The 13,726-nt window shown below is 39.5% G+C and overlaps 1 protein-coding gene across 1 annotated transcript in view; it reads left to right on the top strand.

Annotated features, from left to right (window-relative positions):
* SUGCT (succinyl-CoA:glutarate-CoA transferase) overlaps window positions 1-13,726 on the top strand; it is a 996,774-nt gene that overhangs the window by 113,494 nt on the left and 869,554 nt on the right.

Here is a 13,726-nt window from a genome sequence, read left to right on the forward strand (position 1 = left end):
AAATAAAATTCCAAAGAAGGTCCATAAAGAGAGACCCAGAAGGTCATTTCATAATACTTAAGGGAAGAATTCACCAAGAAGACATAAATATTGTAAATATATATGCACCCAACATAGGAACACCCAAATACATCAAGAAAATCTTAGAGGACTTCAAGAAAGATATGGACAGCAACACAATTATTGTGGGGGATTTTAACACCCCTCTATCAAAAATGGACAGATCTTCCAAACAAAATATCAACAAAGATATTGTGGCATTGAACAATACCCTACATGAACTGGGCTTTACTGATATTTACAGAACCCTCCATCCCAAAGAAGCTAAATACACATTTTTTTCAAATGTACACGGAATATTCTCAAAGATAGACCACATGATAGGACACAAAACAAGCCTCAACAATTTCAAAAAATTGAAATCATACCAAGCAATTTCTCGGATCACAAGGGACTGAAACTAGAAACCAACCCCAAGGAAAAAAACCCAAAACACTCAAATTCATGGAGATTAAACAGCATGCTATTAAACAATGAATGGGTCAAGAATGATATTAGGGAAGAAATCAAATGGTTTTTGGAAACAAATGTAAACGAACTCACAACAACCCAAAACTTATGGGACACAGCCAAGGCAGTCCTGAGAGGGAAGATCATAGCGATACAGGCCCACCTAAAAAGTTAGAAACATTTCAAACAAACAACCTAACCCTACGTCTACAAGAACTCGAGGAACAACAACAAAGACACCCCAGAGCAAGCAGAAGGAAGGAAATAACCAAGATCAGAGCAGAATTAAATGACATAGAGACTAAAAGCACAATTCTAAAGATCAATGAATCCAAGAGTTGGTTCTTTGAAAAGATAAACAAAATCGACAAGCCTTTAAGCAGACTCATCAAGAAAAAAAGAGAGAAAACCCAAATAAACACAATCAGAAATGAAAGAGGAGAGATTACAACAGCTACCACAGAAATAAAAAGGATTGTAACAAATTACTACAAAGAGCTGTATGCCAAGAAATTTGAAAACCTAGATGAAATGGACAAATTTCTAGAAAAATATAACCTTCCAAAACTCAATAAAATGGAAGCAGAAAGCCTGAATAAACCCATAACAGCAAAAGAAATTGAAGCAGTAATCAAAAAACTCCCAACACACAAAAGCCCCGGACCAGATGGTTTCACAGGAGAATTCTACAAAGCATTTACGGAAGAACTAACACCTATCCTTCACAGACTATTTAAAAAAATCCAAAAAGATGGAAGACTCCCAAACTCTTTTTATGAGGCCAACATCATCTTAATTCCAAAACCAGATAAAGACACAACAAAGAAAACTTCAGGCCAATATCGCTGATGAACATTGACGCTAAAATCCTCAACAAGATACTGGCAAATCGCATCCAACAGTACATTAAGAAGATCATACACCATGACCAAGTGTGATTCATTCCAGGGATGCAAGGATGGTACAATATTCGCAAATCAGTAAATGTAATACATCACATAAACAAAAGCAAAGACAAAAACCACATGATCATATCAATAGATGCAGAAAAAGCATTTGATAAGGTACAGCACCCATTTATGATAAAAACACTCAGTAAAGTGGGAATAGAGGGAGCATTCCTCAACATAATAAAGGCCATATATGAGAAACCTACAGCCAACATTATACTCAATGGGCAAAAATTAAAATCTTTTCCAGTAAGAACAGGAACAAGACAAGGATGTCCACTTTCACCACTTCTATTCAATATAGTACTGGAAGTTCTAGCCACAGCAATCAGACAAGAAAAAGAAATAAAAGGAATCCAAATTGGAAAGGAGGAAACAAAACTGTCACTGTTTGCAGATGACATGATAGTGTACATAGAAAATCCTATAGACTCCACCAAAAAACTGCTTGACCTAATAAATGAATTTGGTAAAACAGGGGGATACAAAGTCAATATCCAGAAATCAAAGGCATTTCTGTACACCAACAATGAAACAGCAGAAGCAGAAATCAAGAAAATAATCCCATTTGAAATAGCAAAAAGAAAAATAAAATACCTAGGAATAAACCTAACCAAAGAGATAAAAGACCTGTATTCAGAAAACTACACAACACTGAGGAGAGAAATCAAGGAAGACACAAACAAATGGAAACATATACTGTGTTCATGGATTGGAAGAATTAATATCATCAAAATGTCCATACTACCAAAAGCAATTTACACATTCAATGCAATACCTATTAAAGTACCAATGGCATATTTCACAGACATAGAACAAACACTTCAACAATTTATATGGAACCATAAACGACCCCGAATAGCTGCTGCAATTTTGAGAAAAAAGAGTAAAGTAGGAGGAATCACAATACCTGACACTAAACTATACTACAAGGCCACTGTAATCAAAACAGCCTGGTACTGGCATAAAAACAGGCACATAGACCAATGAAACAGAACAGAGACCCCAGAAATAAACCCAAGCCTCTACGGTCAATTAATATTCGACAAAGGAAGCAGCAACATAAAATGGAATAAAAATAGCCTCTTCAACAAATGGTGTTGGGAGAACTGGACAGCTACGTGCAAAAAAATGAAACTCGAGCACCAACTTACACCTTATACAAAAATAGATTCAAGGTGGATAAAAGACTTAAATATAAAGCGTGACACCATTAAAGTCCTAGAAGAGAACGTAGGTAGGAAAATCTCAGATATTTCACGCAGAAACTTTTTTACTGACTTGTCTCCTAGAGCAAGGGACGTAAAGGAAAGAATAAACAAATGGGACCTCATCAAAATTAAAAGCTTTTGCACAGCTAAGGAAAACAGTATCAAAATAAAAAGAGAACCAACTGTATGGGAAAACATATTTGCCAATGATACCTCAGACAAGGGTTTAATCTCCAAAATATATAAAGAACTTACATGACTCCACTCTAAGAAGACAAAGAACCCAATTAAAAAACGGGCAAAGGACTGGAACAGACACTTCTCCAAGGAGGACATACAGAAAATCCAAAGACACATGAAGCGATGCTCAATATCGCTAGCCATCAGAGAGATGCAGATTAAAACCACAATGAGATACCACTTCACACCAGTCAGAATGGCCATCATAAACAAAGCAACAAATAACTAGTGTTGGAGAGGTTGTGGAGAAAGGGGGTCCCTAGTGCATTGTTGGTGGGATTGCAGACTGGTACAACCACTATGGAAAGCAGTTTGGAACTTCCTCAGAAAACTAAAAATGGATCTGCCTTTTGACCCAGCAATTCCATTGCTGGGACTCTATCCTAAGAACACTAAAACACCAATACAAAAGAACCTTTGCACCCCGATGTTCATAGCAGCACAATTTACAATAGCTAGGTGCTGGAAGCAACCTAGATGCCCATCAGTAAATGAATGGATCAAAAAACTATGGTACATTTACATAATGGAATTCTATGCAGCAGAAAGAAAGAAGGAGCTCATACCCTTTGCAACAGCATGGATGGAGCTGGAAAGCATTATGCTAAGTGAAACAAGCCAGGCAGTGAAAGACAAATACCACATGATATCACCTTTAACAGGAATCTAAACAACAAAACAAAACAAAAATACCAACAAAATATAACCAAAGACACTGAAACAGGGGATAGTCTGACAGTGGCCAGAGGGGAGAGAAGAGGGAATTTCAGGGGGGAATGGGTAGGGATTACAGGAACAAATTTGGAGGACACATGGACAAAAGCTAGGGGTGGGGGGTAATGGGGGGAAGGGGAAAGGGTTGGGTGGGTGGGCTGGAATGGGAGTAGGGGGGAGAAAACTGTACTTGAACAATGATTAAAATAAAAAAAAAGAAAACTATACAACACTGAAGAACTAAATTAAGGAAGACACAAATAAGTAGAAGCATATAACGTGTTCATGGATTGGAAGAATTAGCATTATCAAAATATCCATAATACCCAAAGAAATTTATGGATTCAATGCAATCCTTATTAAAATACCAGTGAAATATTTCACAGACATAGAACAAACAATTCAAAAATTTCTATGGAAGTCTAAACGACCCGAAGTTGCCTCAGAAATTTGGAGAAAGAAGAAAAAAGTAGGAGGGATCAAAATATCTGGAATCAAACTATATTACAAGACCAGTGTAATCAAAACAGTCTGGTACGGGCATAAGAATCGACACATAGAGCAATGGAAATGAATAGAGAGTCCAGAAATAAACCCATGTCTATGGTCAAATGATATGCAACAAAGCATGCAGCAGCATAAAATGCAGTAAAATTAGCCTTTTCAGCAAATGGTGTTGGGAGATCTGGATAGCTATAGGCAAAAAAAAAAAAAAAAAAAAAAAAAAAAAAAAGGAAAAGAAACTTGACCACCAACTTACACCATATACAAAAATAAACTCAAGATGGAAAAAAGACTAAAATATAAGTTGTGACACCACGAAAGGTGTAGAGGAGAACAAAGGTAAGAAAGTTTCAGATATTCCATGTAGCAGTACTGTTACCAATATATGACCTAGAGCAAGGAACATAAAGGAAGGAATACACAAATGGACTTCATCAAAATAAAAACTTCTACAGGGTTAAAGAAAACATCAGCAAAATGAAAAGGGAATCAACCATTCCGGAAAAAATATGTGTCAATGATACCTCAGACAAGTATTTGATTTCCAAAATATATAAAGAACTCACACAACACCACTCCAGGAAGAAAAGTAATCCAGTTAAAAAATGGGCAAAGGAGGACTTCCGGCCAAGATGGAGGCATAGGTGGACACATTGTGCCTCCTTGCACAACCAAAACAAGGAGAACAGCAATTTAAAAACAAAAAACAACTAGAACTGACAGAAAATCCAACTGTATGGAAGTCTGACAACCAAGGAGTTAAAGAAGAAACATCCATCCAGACTGGTAGGAGGGGCAGAGACAGGCAGCCAGGCAAGGAGGAATCACAGCAAGATGGTGGCTGGAGGACGCAGTGAAGCAGCAGATTGTGGAGCGGGGCTCGAAAGGCTGCAGGTGGCAGGCAAGGCAGCAGCAAGTGGACCCAGCAAAGCAGTGGATTGCGTACTGGGTGGTCTCATATTCGCACACAGATAAACAGGGAGAAACAACTGGGGAACGGGACAGACCACCCATCCCTGGGCCCCAGCATGGGAAAATAAAGCCTCAAACCACTGATTACAAACACCTAGGGGGGTTGAGGCAGCAGGAAAAACTCCTAGCCTCACGGGAGAGTTGATTAGAGAGACCCACAGGGTCCTTGGACAAACACAAACCCACCCACATGGGAATCAGCACCAGAAGGGCCCAATTTGCTTGTGGGAAGTGGGGGAAGTGACTGAAAGTCAGCAGAGAACAGAGCAGGCACCACTGTTCCCTCTTGGACCCCTCCCCTACATACAGAGTCACAACCCAGCGATGTGGGTTGGCTCTCTGGTGGATACCTAAGGCTCCGCCCTTAACTAAGTAACAGGCATGTCTAAAGAGAAAAAAAAGTTGATCCAAATGAAAGAATACATAAAAGCTCCAGAAAAAAAAACTAAACGATGAAGAGATAGCCAACCTATCAGATGCACAGCTCAAAGCACTGGTGATCAGGATGCTCACAGCATTGGTTGAATTTGATCGCAAATTAGATGAAAAAAGGAAGGCTACACTAAGTGAAATAAAGGAAAATATGCAGGGAACCAACAGTGATGGTAAGGACACTGGGACTCAAATCAATGGAGTGGACTGGAAGGAAGAAATAAACATCCAACGAGAAAAGAATAAAGAAGCAAGAATTCATAAAAATGAGGAGAGGCTTAGAAACCTCCAGGACATCTTTAAATGTTCCAACATCTGAATTATAGGGATGCCAGAAGGAGAAGAGGAAGAGCAAAAAGTGGAAACATTATTTGAAAATATAATAAAGGAGAACTTCCCGCATCTGGCAAAGGAAATAGACTTCCAGGAAGTTCAGAAGCTCAGAGAGTCCGAAAGAAGTTGGACCCAAAAAGGAACACACCAAGGCACACCGTACTTACTTTACCCAAGATGAAAGATAAATAGAGAATCTTAAAAGCAGCAAGAGAAAAGAAGACATTTACCTACAAAGGAGTTCCCATAAGACTGTCAGCTGATTTCTCAAATGAAACCTTGCAGGCAAAAAGGGGCTGGAAAGAAATATTTGAAGTCAAGAAAGAGAAGGACCTACATCCAAGATTGCTCTATCCAGCAAAGTTTTCATTTGGAATGGAAGGGCAGATAAAGTGCTTCTCGGATAAGTCAAGTTAAAGGAGTTCATCATCACCAAGCCCTTATTATATGAAATGTTACAGGGATTTATCTAAGAAAAAGAAGATAAGAAATATGAATAGTAAAATGACAGCAAACTCACAATCATTAGCAACCACACCTAAAACAAAAACAAAAGCAAACTAAGGAAACAACTACAACAGGAACAGTAACACAGAAATGGAGATCACGTGGAGGGTTATCAATAGGGGAGTGGGAGGGGAATAGAAGGGGAGAAGGCACAGAGAATAAGTAGCATAGATAGTAGATAGAAAATTACAGCAGAAGGTTAAAAATAGTATAGGAAATGTAGAAGCCAAAGAACTTACATGTATTACCCATGGACATGAACTAAAGTGGGGGGAATGTGGATGAGTTGGGTCATGCAGGGTGGAGGGGAATAAAGGGGAGGAGGAATGGGACAACCGTAATAGTATAATCAATAAAATATATTTAAAAAAATAAAATAAAAAGGAGCCTCAAACCTAAACAAAAACCTTAGACATAAAAAACTTAAAAAAAAAAAATGGAAAAGGACCTGAACAGGCACTTCTCCAAGGAGGACATACAGAGGACCCAGAGACATATGAAAGGATGCTCATTAGAGAGATGCAAATTAAAACTGCAATGACATACCACTTCACACCAGTCAGAATGGCTATCATAAATCATTCAACAACCAAGTGTTTTACAGGGTGTGAAGAATAGGGAATCCTAGTGTACTCTTGGTGGGAATGAAGATTAGTGCAGACACTATGGAAAGCAGTATGAAATTTCCTTAGAAAACTAAAAATGGAAATGCTTTTTGACCTGGCAATTCCACTGCTGTGATTATAACTTAAGAATCCTGAATCACCAACTCAAAAAAACCTATATACCCGTATGTTCATAGCAGCAAAATTTACAATAGCCAAGTACTGGAAACAGCCTAAGAGCCCATCAGTAAATGAGTGTTCAAAAAATGAGTAGGTCACAAATGCAATGGAATACTACACAGCAAAAGCAAAGGAGGATCTCCTAGCTTTTGCATGGATGGAACTAGAGACAATTATCCTAAGTAAAATAAGCCAGTTGGCAAAATTCAAATACCGTATGACCTTGCTTATAACTGGAGTGTAATGAACAAAATATACTAATGAGAAAAATAGAACCAGAGACATGGAACATGGAACAGACTCATAGCCATAGGAGGGGAGGGCAAGAATCGTGGAAGGAAAGGGGATGGATTGTTCCAGGAACATATATGAATGATTCATGGACATGTAAAACATAGAGGAACTGACTGTGGGAGACAGGGGTAGGGAAAAGGGAAAAATTGGGACACCTATAATAGAATAAACAATGAAAAATAAAGTAGGGAGTTCCAGCCAAGATGGAGGAATAGGTAGAAACCCTTCACTTCCTTGTACAACCAAAAGCACGATAACAACCAATCTAAAATCAATAAATAAGCAGAAGTGCCAGAAAAGCAGATGCATGGAGCTCTGACAACTACAGAATTAAATAAGCAGTCAACCAGAACAGGCAGACCAGTAAGAACGTGCAGCGAAGCAGCGCACTGCCCAGGCAGGGCTGGCTGAATGGGAAACTGAGACTCAAGAGCTTGCTGTGGACTACAGCAGTTACCACGGTGGGAGAAACTTCCAGTCTCACACGAGAGTTCATTGAAAAATGGGCTAGAGATGAGCAGGGGAGCTGCATTTTCCCCTCTCTTGCCCCTTCCCCACAAGCAGCTCTGCAATGAAGCAAGGAGGGTTGCCCTGCCTGGGTGAATACCTAAGGTTCCGCCCCCTTACAACTTAACGGGTGTGCCGAGAAAAAGACATATGGCCCAAATTAAATAACAAACCAAAGCTTCAGAAAGAGAGCTAAGCAAGGAGGAGACAGCCAACCTATCTGATGGAGAATTGAAAGCCCTGGTAATCAAAATGCTCACAGAACTGATTGAGCTTGGTTGCAAAATGAAAGAGGAAACGAAAGATACCCAAAGTGAAATAAAGCAAAATATTCAGGAAACCAGGACTCAAACCAACAAATTGGAACAAAAGGGAAACAAACATCCAACCAGAACAGAATGAAGAAACAAGAATTCAAAAAAAGTAAAGAGAGGCTGAGGAATCTCTGGGAAAACCTGAAACGTTCCAATAATCCGTTCGAATTATAGGGATGCCAGAAGGAGAAGAACAACAGCAAGAAATCGAAAACTTATTTGAACAAATAATGAAGGAAAACTTCCCCAATCTCATGAAGGAAATAGACTTTCAGGAAGTCCAGGAAGCCCCAGAGAGTCCCAAAGAAGTTGTACACAAAGAGGAACCCACCAAGGCACATCATCATTAAGGCACCCAAGATTAAAGATAAAGAGAGACTCTTAAAAGCAGCAAGAGGAAAGGAGACAGTTACCTACAAAGGAGTTCCCATAAGACTGTCAGCTGATTTCTCAAAAGAAACCTTACAAGCAAAAAAAAGCTGGAAAGAAGTATTTGAAGTCATGAAAGTCAAGAACCTACATCCAAGATTACTCTATCTGGCAAAGCTTTCCATTTAGAATAGAAGGGCAGATAAAGTGCTTCCCAAATAAGGTCAAATTAAAGGAGTTCATCATCCCCAAGTCATTATTATATGAAATGTTAAAGGGACTTATCTAAGAAAAGGAAGATAAGCCCTGGCTGGCGTAGCTCAGTGGACTGAGTGCAGGCTGGGAACCAAAGTGTCCCAGGTTCGATTCCCAGCCAGGGTACATGCCTGGGTTGCAGGCCATAACCCCCAGCAACCGCACATTGATGTTTCTCTCTCTCTCTCTCTCCCTCTCTCTCTCTCTCTCTCTCTCTCTCTCTCTCTCTCTCCCTCCCTTCCTCCCTTCCCTCTCTAAAAATAAATAAAATCTTTAAAAAAAAAGAAAAGGAAGATAAAAAATATGAACAGTAAAATGACAGCAAACTCACAACTATCAACAAATGAACCTAAAAGAAAAGACAAATAACAAAAACAAAAAACTAAGCAAACATCTAGAACAGGAACAGAATCACAGAAATTTGCATCACATGGAGTGTTTTCAGTGGGGAGGGGGAAGGGAGAAATAGGGAGGAAAGTTACAGGGAAGAAGAAGCATAATTGGTAGGCACAAAATAGAAGGAGAGAGATCAAAAATGGTATAGGAAACAGAGAACTCAAAGAACTTATATGTACAGCCCATGGACATGAGCTACAGGGTGGGGGTGGAATGTTGGAGGGTTGTGGGGTGCAGGGTGAGGGGGCATAAAGGGGGAGAAATTGGGAAAACTGTAGTAGCATAATCAATAAAATATACTTAGAAAGTAAAATAAGGGTCTTAAAAAAGATCTTAAAGATAATGATTTCTCTTGGGTGATCTCTTCTAGACAAAAATAGAATTGTAAAATAGGGAAAAATGTGTATTCTTTATTATCCAAAGTATAACTGGTCATCCTTGAAATAAAATAAAGTACGAAGAAGTAGTGAACAAATAGGAGTTCCTTCTGAGAAGTACAGCAATAATCATGTTATTTCACCAAACTAGCCACTATTTATAAAAGATGGACAAGAAATAAGACTCTTACAAGTGGAGAAAAAGAATGTGAGCTGACAAGAAAGAAGAGCATCTGTGCAATGTTAGATGGAGGAGAATTAGTGAGAGTAAGCGATAGGAACATGGCCCAGTGTGAGAGAAAATAAAGTTTACAACAACAGTAGTAAAACTGAGGAAAGTGGTGAAATGGTTTAAGACCAGGGAAGGGTGATGTGTGGGATTTGGAATAACAATAGTATGAAAAAAAAAGGAACTGAATAAAAAGGAACAAAAATTTAAAGGCTAAGAGTAGTTAGTTATTTGGAATATGAGTGAAGTGAAAGAAGAAAAATTAAAATGCAATATGAAAGGGAGAATAAAAAATAAATAATAAAAACCAATAAATAACCACAAAAAGTTAATAAACAAAAAGAAGAAAAAAGAGGAATAAAATGACATGCAAATTCTGATGAAGAGCAAGGTGAAATTTGTCTCGGCTCTTAGTGTTTGCCTCCTGACTTGTTTCTGGAACTGTCTCTGGTTTTCTCTTAGCTCCAGGTCTTACTGTATTACACTTTAAAAAGAAAAAAAAAGCTTCCTGCTGATTGTTTAGCCTGCCTAACCAGTTTTGCAGATCTTCCTGGTTCTTGCAGGCTGTGGGTGGCTGGGCTCTGTTTTTCCTTTCACCTGGTTCCATAAGGATGGGGGGACAGTCTGGGCTTCAATAATCACAGGTGCCCAGTTTTCGGCCCATGCCCTCAGAACACAGGCAGCCCCCCTTCTCCATTCTGCACAATTGTGCCAGTCTCACACCGATAAACACCCTCGCTTTGCACCCCTTTGATCAATCTGTGCGGGGCACGGAGTAGTAGTAAATTGCACCAACACTCCTACTCTTTTGGCCTTGCTGCTGTGCATGTGAGGTCCCTTCACCTTGTGCCTCAGGTCCCCATTTGAAAAAAATCTCTTTGGGCATAACTGCTGCCCTGAGCCACTGCCTGGCTTTCTATGCACTCCACCTCTTTGAAAAGTCCAGAGTCTATCTGCGTCATGGCTAGTTGCAGCCCATCTCCTCTCCCAGCCTCAGGTGCCACCAGGATCGCTTAAATTCTCTGGCACTGTCCCAGCTAGTGACTGCTGCCACAGCTTGGGTACGTTGCTGGCTGTGTGTGCCTTGTTGCTTTCTCCCCCTCCCCACGACTTTAGGGGTCCATGTCTTCCCTGGTGTGGGTCTGAGATTCCCCTTTTTGGGAGGGGAGGGAGCCCCTAAGCTGCTATTACTGACTTGGCTTTCCTCCAGTGTCCCTGCAGCAGTCCTGGTCTCTGGTGCCAAGTCCAGCGACCTTTCCCTTAGGCCAATAAAACCTCCTTACCATCCATTTCGAAGTGTCCTCTGCACAATTTGGCTTCCCAACTTCATATCAGATACGATTATGTTTGCTGTTCACTGTTTTTTCGGCAGATTGGCTAAGTGTCCCAGTTGGGTGCATGAGCAAGTGGGCTCAGCTGTTGCTGACATTGCCATCATCTCTCTCTCTCTTGCTGCAATGAAGGTTCTTTCTTAGACTTCAACTTTTGAAAATTTAATTATAAATCTTGTATGTAAATCTTTTTAGATTCATCATATTTGGTACTCTTTAGGTTGCCTAGATCTAGATGTCTGTCCCCTGATGCGCCTGCCCCATCTCAGGTGAGGGAACTTTTCAGCCATTATTTCTTAGTAAAAGCTTTTACCCCTTTGTCACTGTTCTTCTTCTCGGACCCCTGTAGGGCATATATTGTTTCATTTGGTGTCCTGTAAGGGCCTTATGCTATCTCCACTATTTTTCAGGGGTTTTTTTTTGTTTCATTTTTCTTCTCTGGTTGGATTCCACTGCCCTATCTTCTAATTTGCTGATTTATTTTGTTGCACTTGATTTAGGATGCTCTTGAACTCCTCTTTTAAACTTTTCAGTTCAGTTATTTATTTTTCACCTCTGTGCTTTTTCTTTGGTACTTTTTAGTATTTTCTGTTTGTTGAAATTCTCACTTTGTTCAAGCATTGCTTTCCTGGCATTGTTGACACTTTTATGAGCATTATTTTTAACTATTATATAAATCATTTATTTCCGTTTGATTATCAGTTTCTGGAGATTTGTCTTTTTTTTATTTAGAGCATATTGTCTTTCTTCATTTTTCTTGACTTCCTGTGTTGATTTTTCTTGCACATTAACTAACAGAGCTATTTAATCTTTACTGACTAGTCTTGTGTAGGGGAGGAATCTTGTCAATCAGCCCAGCCTGAGTTCTTGTTTGCCTCTGAATCCTGTCTTCCAATTCCTGCCTCTCAGTAGTTGAGGGCATGAGAAGACCCATCAGTGTCCCCAGGGGAATGATTGCTGTCAGCACCTAGATGCAGGCTGATTAGAAACTGGTCAACAACTCAGGCAACAACTGGGAAAACTTGCAACTGCCTGCTCCTTCTGCACTGAACATGGGTATATAGTTGTAGGTGGGAGCTTCTTAGCCTGTTTAAAAAAACTGCTTGTGTGTTTATGATAGTCTTGTGGGATTCATGAAATCCTGGTTGAAATTCACAGCCAGGTGATCAGGGGCCCATCCCTCAGGCAGTAGCTGTAAAAGTTAGAGCTTTATGCATGTGAAGAAAGTCCTTGCAGATAGATGCTGGTGACCTGTTACTATTGTATGTTAGCTGGAGGGAGAAAGTTGGTTGGTGATGTGCCCACTGGTTGTTTTGGATTCCAGGTAGGATCACAGTCAGCCCCTAGAAGTGTGATCATTAGTGTCTGGGACCCTCAGGTAGTATCTTGTAAAAGTATGCAGTTAAGTCCTTTCCAGGGAAAGACTGTGTGATGGATGGTTTTTGCTTACTCCTTATGCTGTGGTTAGTACTCCAGTACCAACAACTTCTTTGTTTCCTATAGTTCTGTGGGACCTAATGTTACTTGCCTTAGGAAATACTTGTTTTTGGGTCCTATCCCTCAGGTGGGAACTTTAAAAAGTGGGGCATTGATTGTGCTATTGAAACCCCTCAGTTTTCAGGGAGAAGTTGGGAGTTTGGGATTCCCACCTAATTAATTGAATGGGACTGAGCTTGGAGTGAGGTTTATGAGAAGAGTTTGTCTCTTTTTTTCTACCAGTTTTGATGTGGGTATTTTCTCTTTCCTAATATACAGGAATTATTCAACTAATTTATGGATTTTTCTCAGACAAAAGTTTCTTGCGTAGCTCTACATTCAGTGTGTCCATTGGAGGAGTAAAATGGCCTTCTATGTTGCCATTTTGGTCAATAACAAAACAAAATAGAAAAACCCTTCTTTTGTTTCTTTATTAATTTACTTTTTATGAATTATTTGTTTTTTAAAAATAATTATTTTTATATCATTACATTCATGCAATAAATGTTATTGGATTCTATTCTAGGTGCTGGGGATACAATAGTGAACTGAATAGAAAAGAAATCCTGGAAATATACATTTTAGTAGGGAGCAGACAAAGTAAATCGATAAAAACTGTATTATATGTCTTACAGTGATTAGGGCTGACGCTATAAGGTGAAGGTGATTAAGAGTGCAGAGTGAGACTGCTCTTTTATAAAAGTTCTTTAGGGAAGGTCCTTGTGGTAAGAAATCATTTGAGTGCTGACTTGGAGGATGCAAGGGAGTCAGTTATGTGCATATATGAAATAAAATAGAGGGAGAGTATTCCAGGTGGCTGGAGGAGTGAGGAAAGACCTTGAGACACTTCTTTTCTGATCTTTATAAATCTTAGTATGTGGGAATTTCACCCAATAGTTAATGGGTATGGAAGACTTTTTATCTGGCTACTCTCTGATTGACATATGGGGCTTGGAAACAGATTCACATAGCTCCTAATATAACCTTTATTATTCAACAGTCAGCACTGGGGTTGAGAGA

This window comes from Phyllostomus discolor, chromosome 10, assembly GCF_004126475.2.
Source record: "Phyllostomus discolor isolate MPI-MPIP mPhyDis1 chromosome 10, mPhyDis1.pri.v3, whole genome shotgun sequence".
NCBI lineage: Eukaryota > Metazoa > Chordata > Mammalia > Chiroptera > Phyllostomidae > Phyllostomus > Phyllostomus discolor.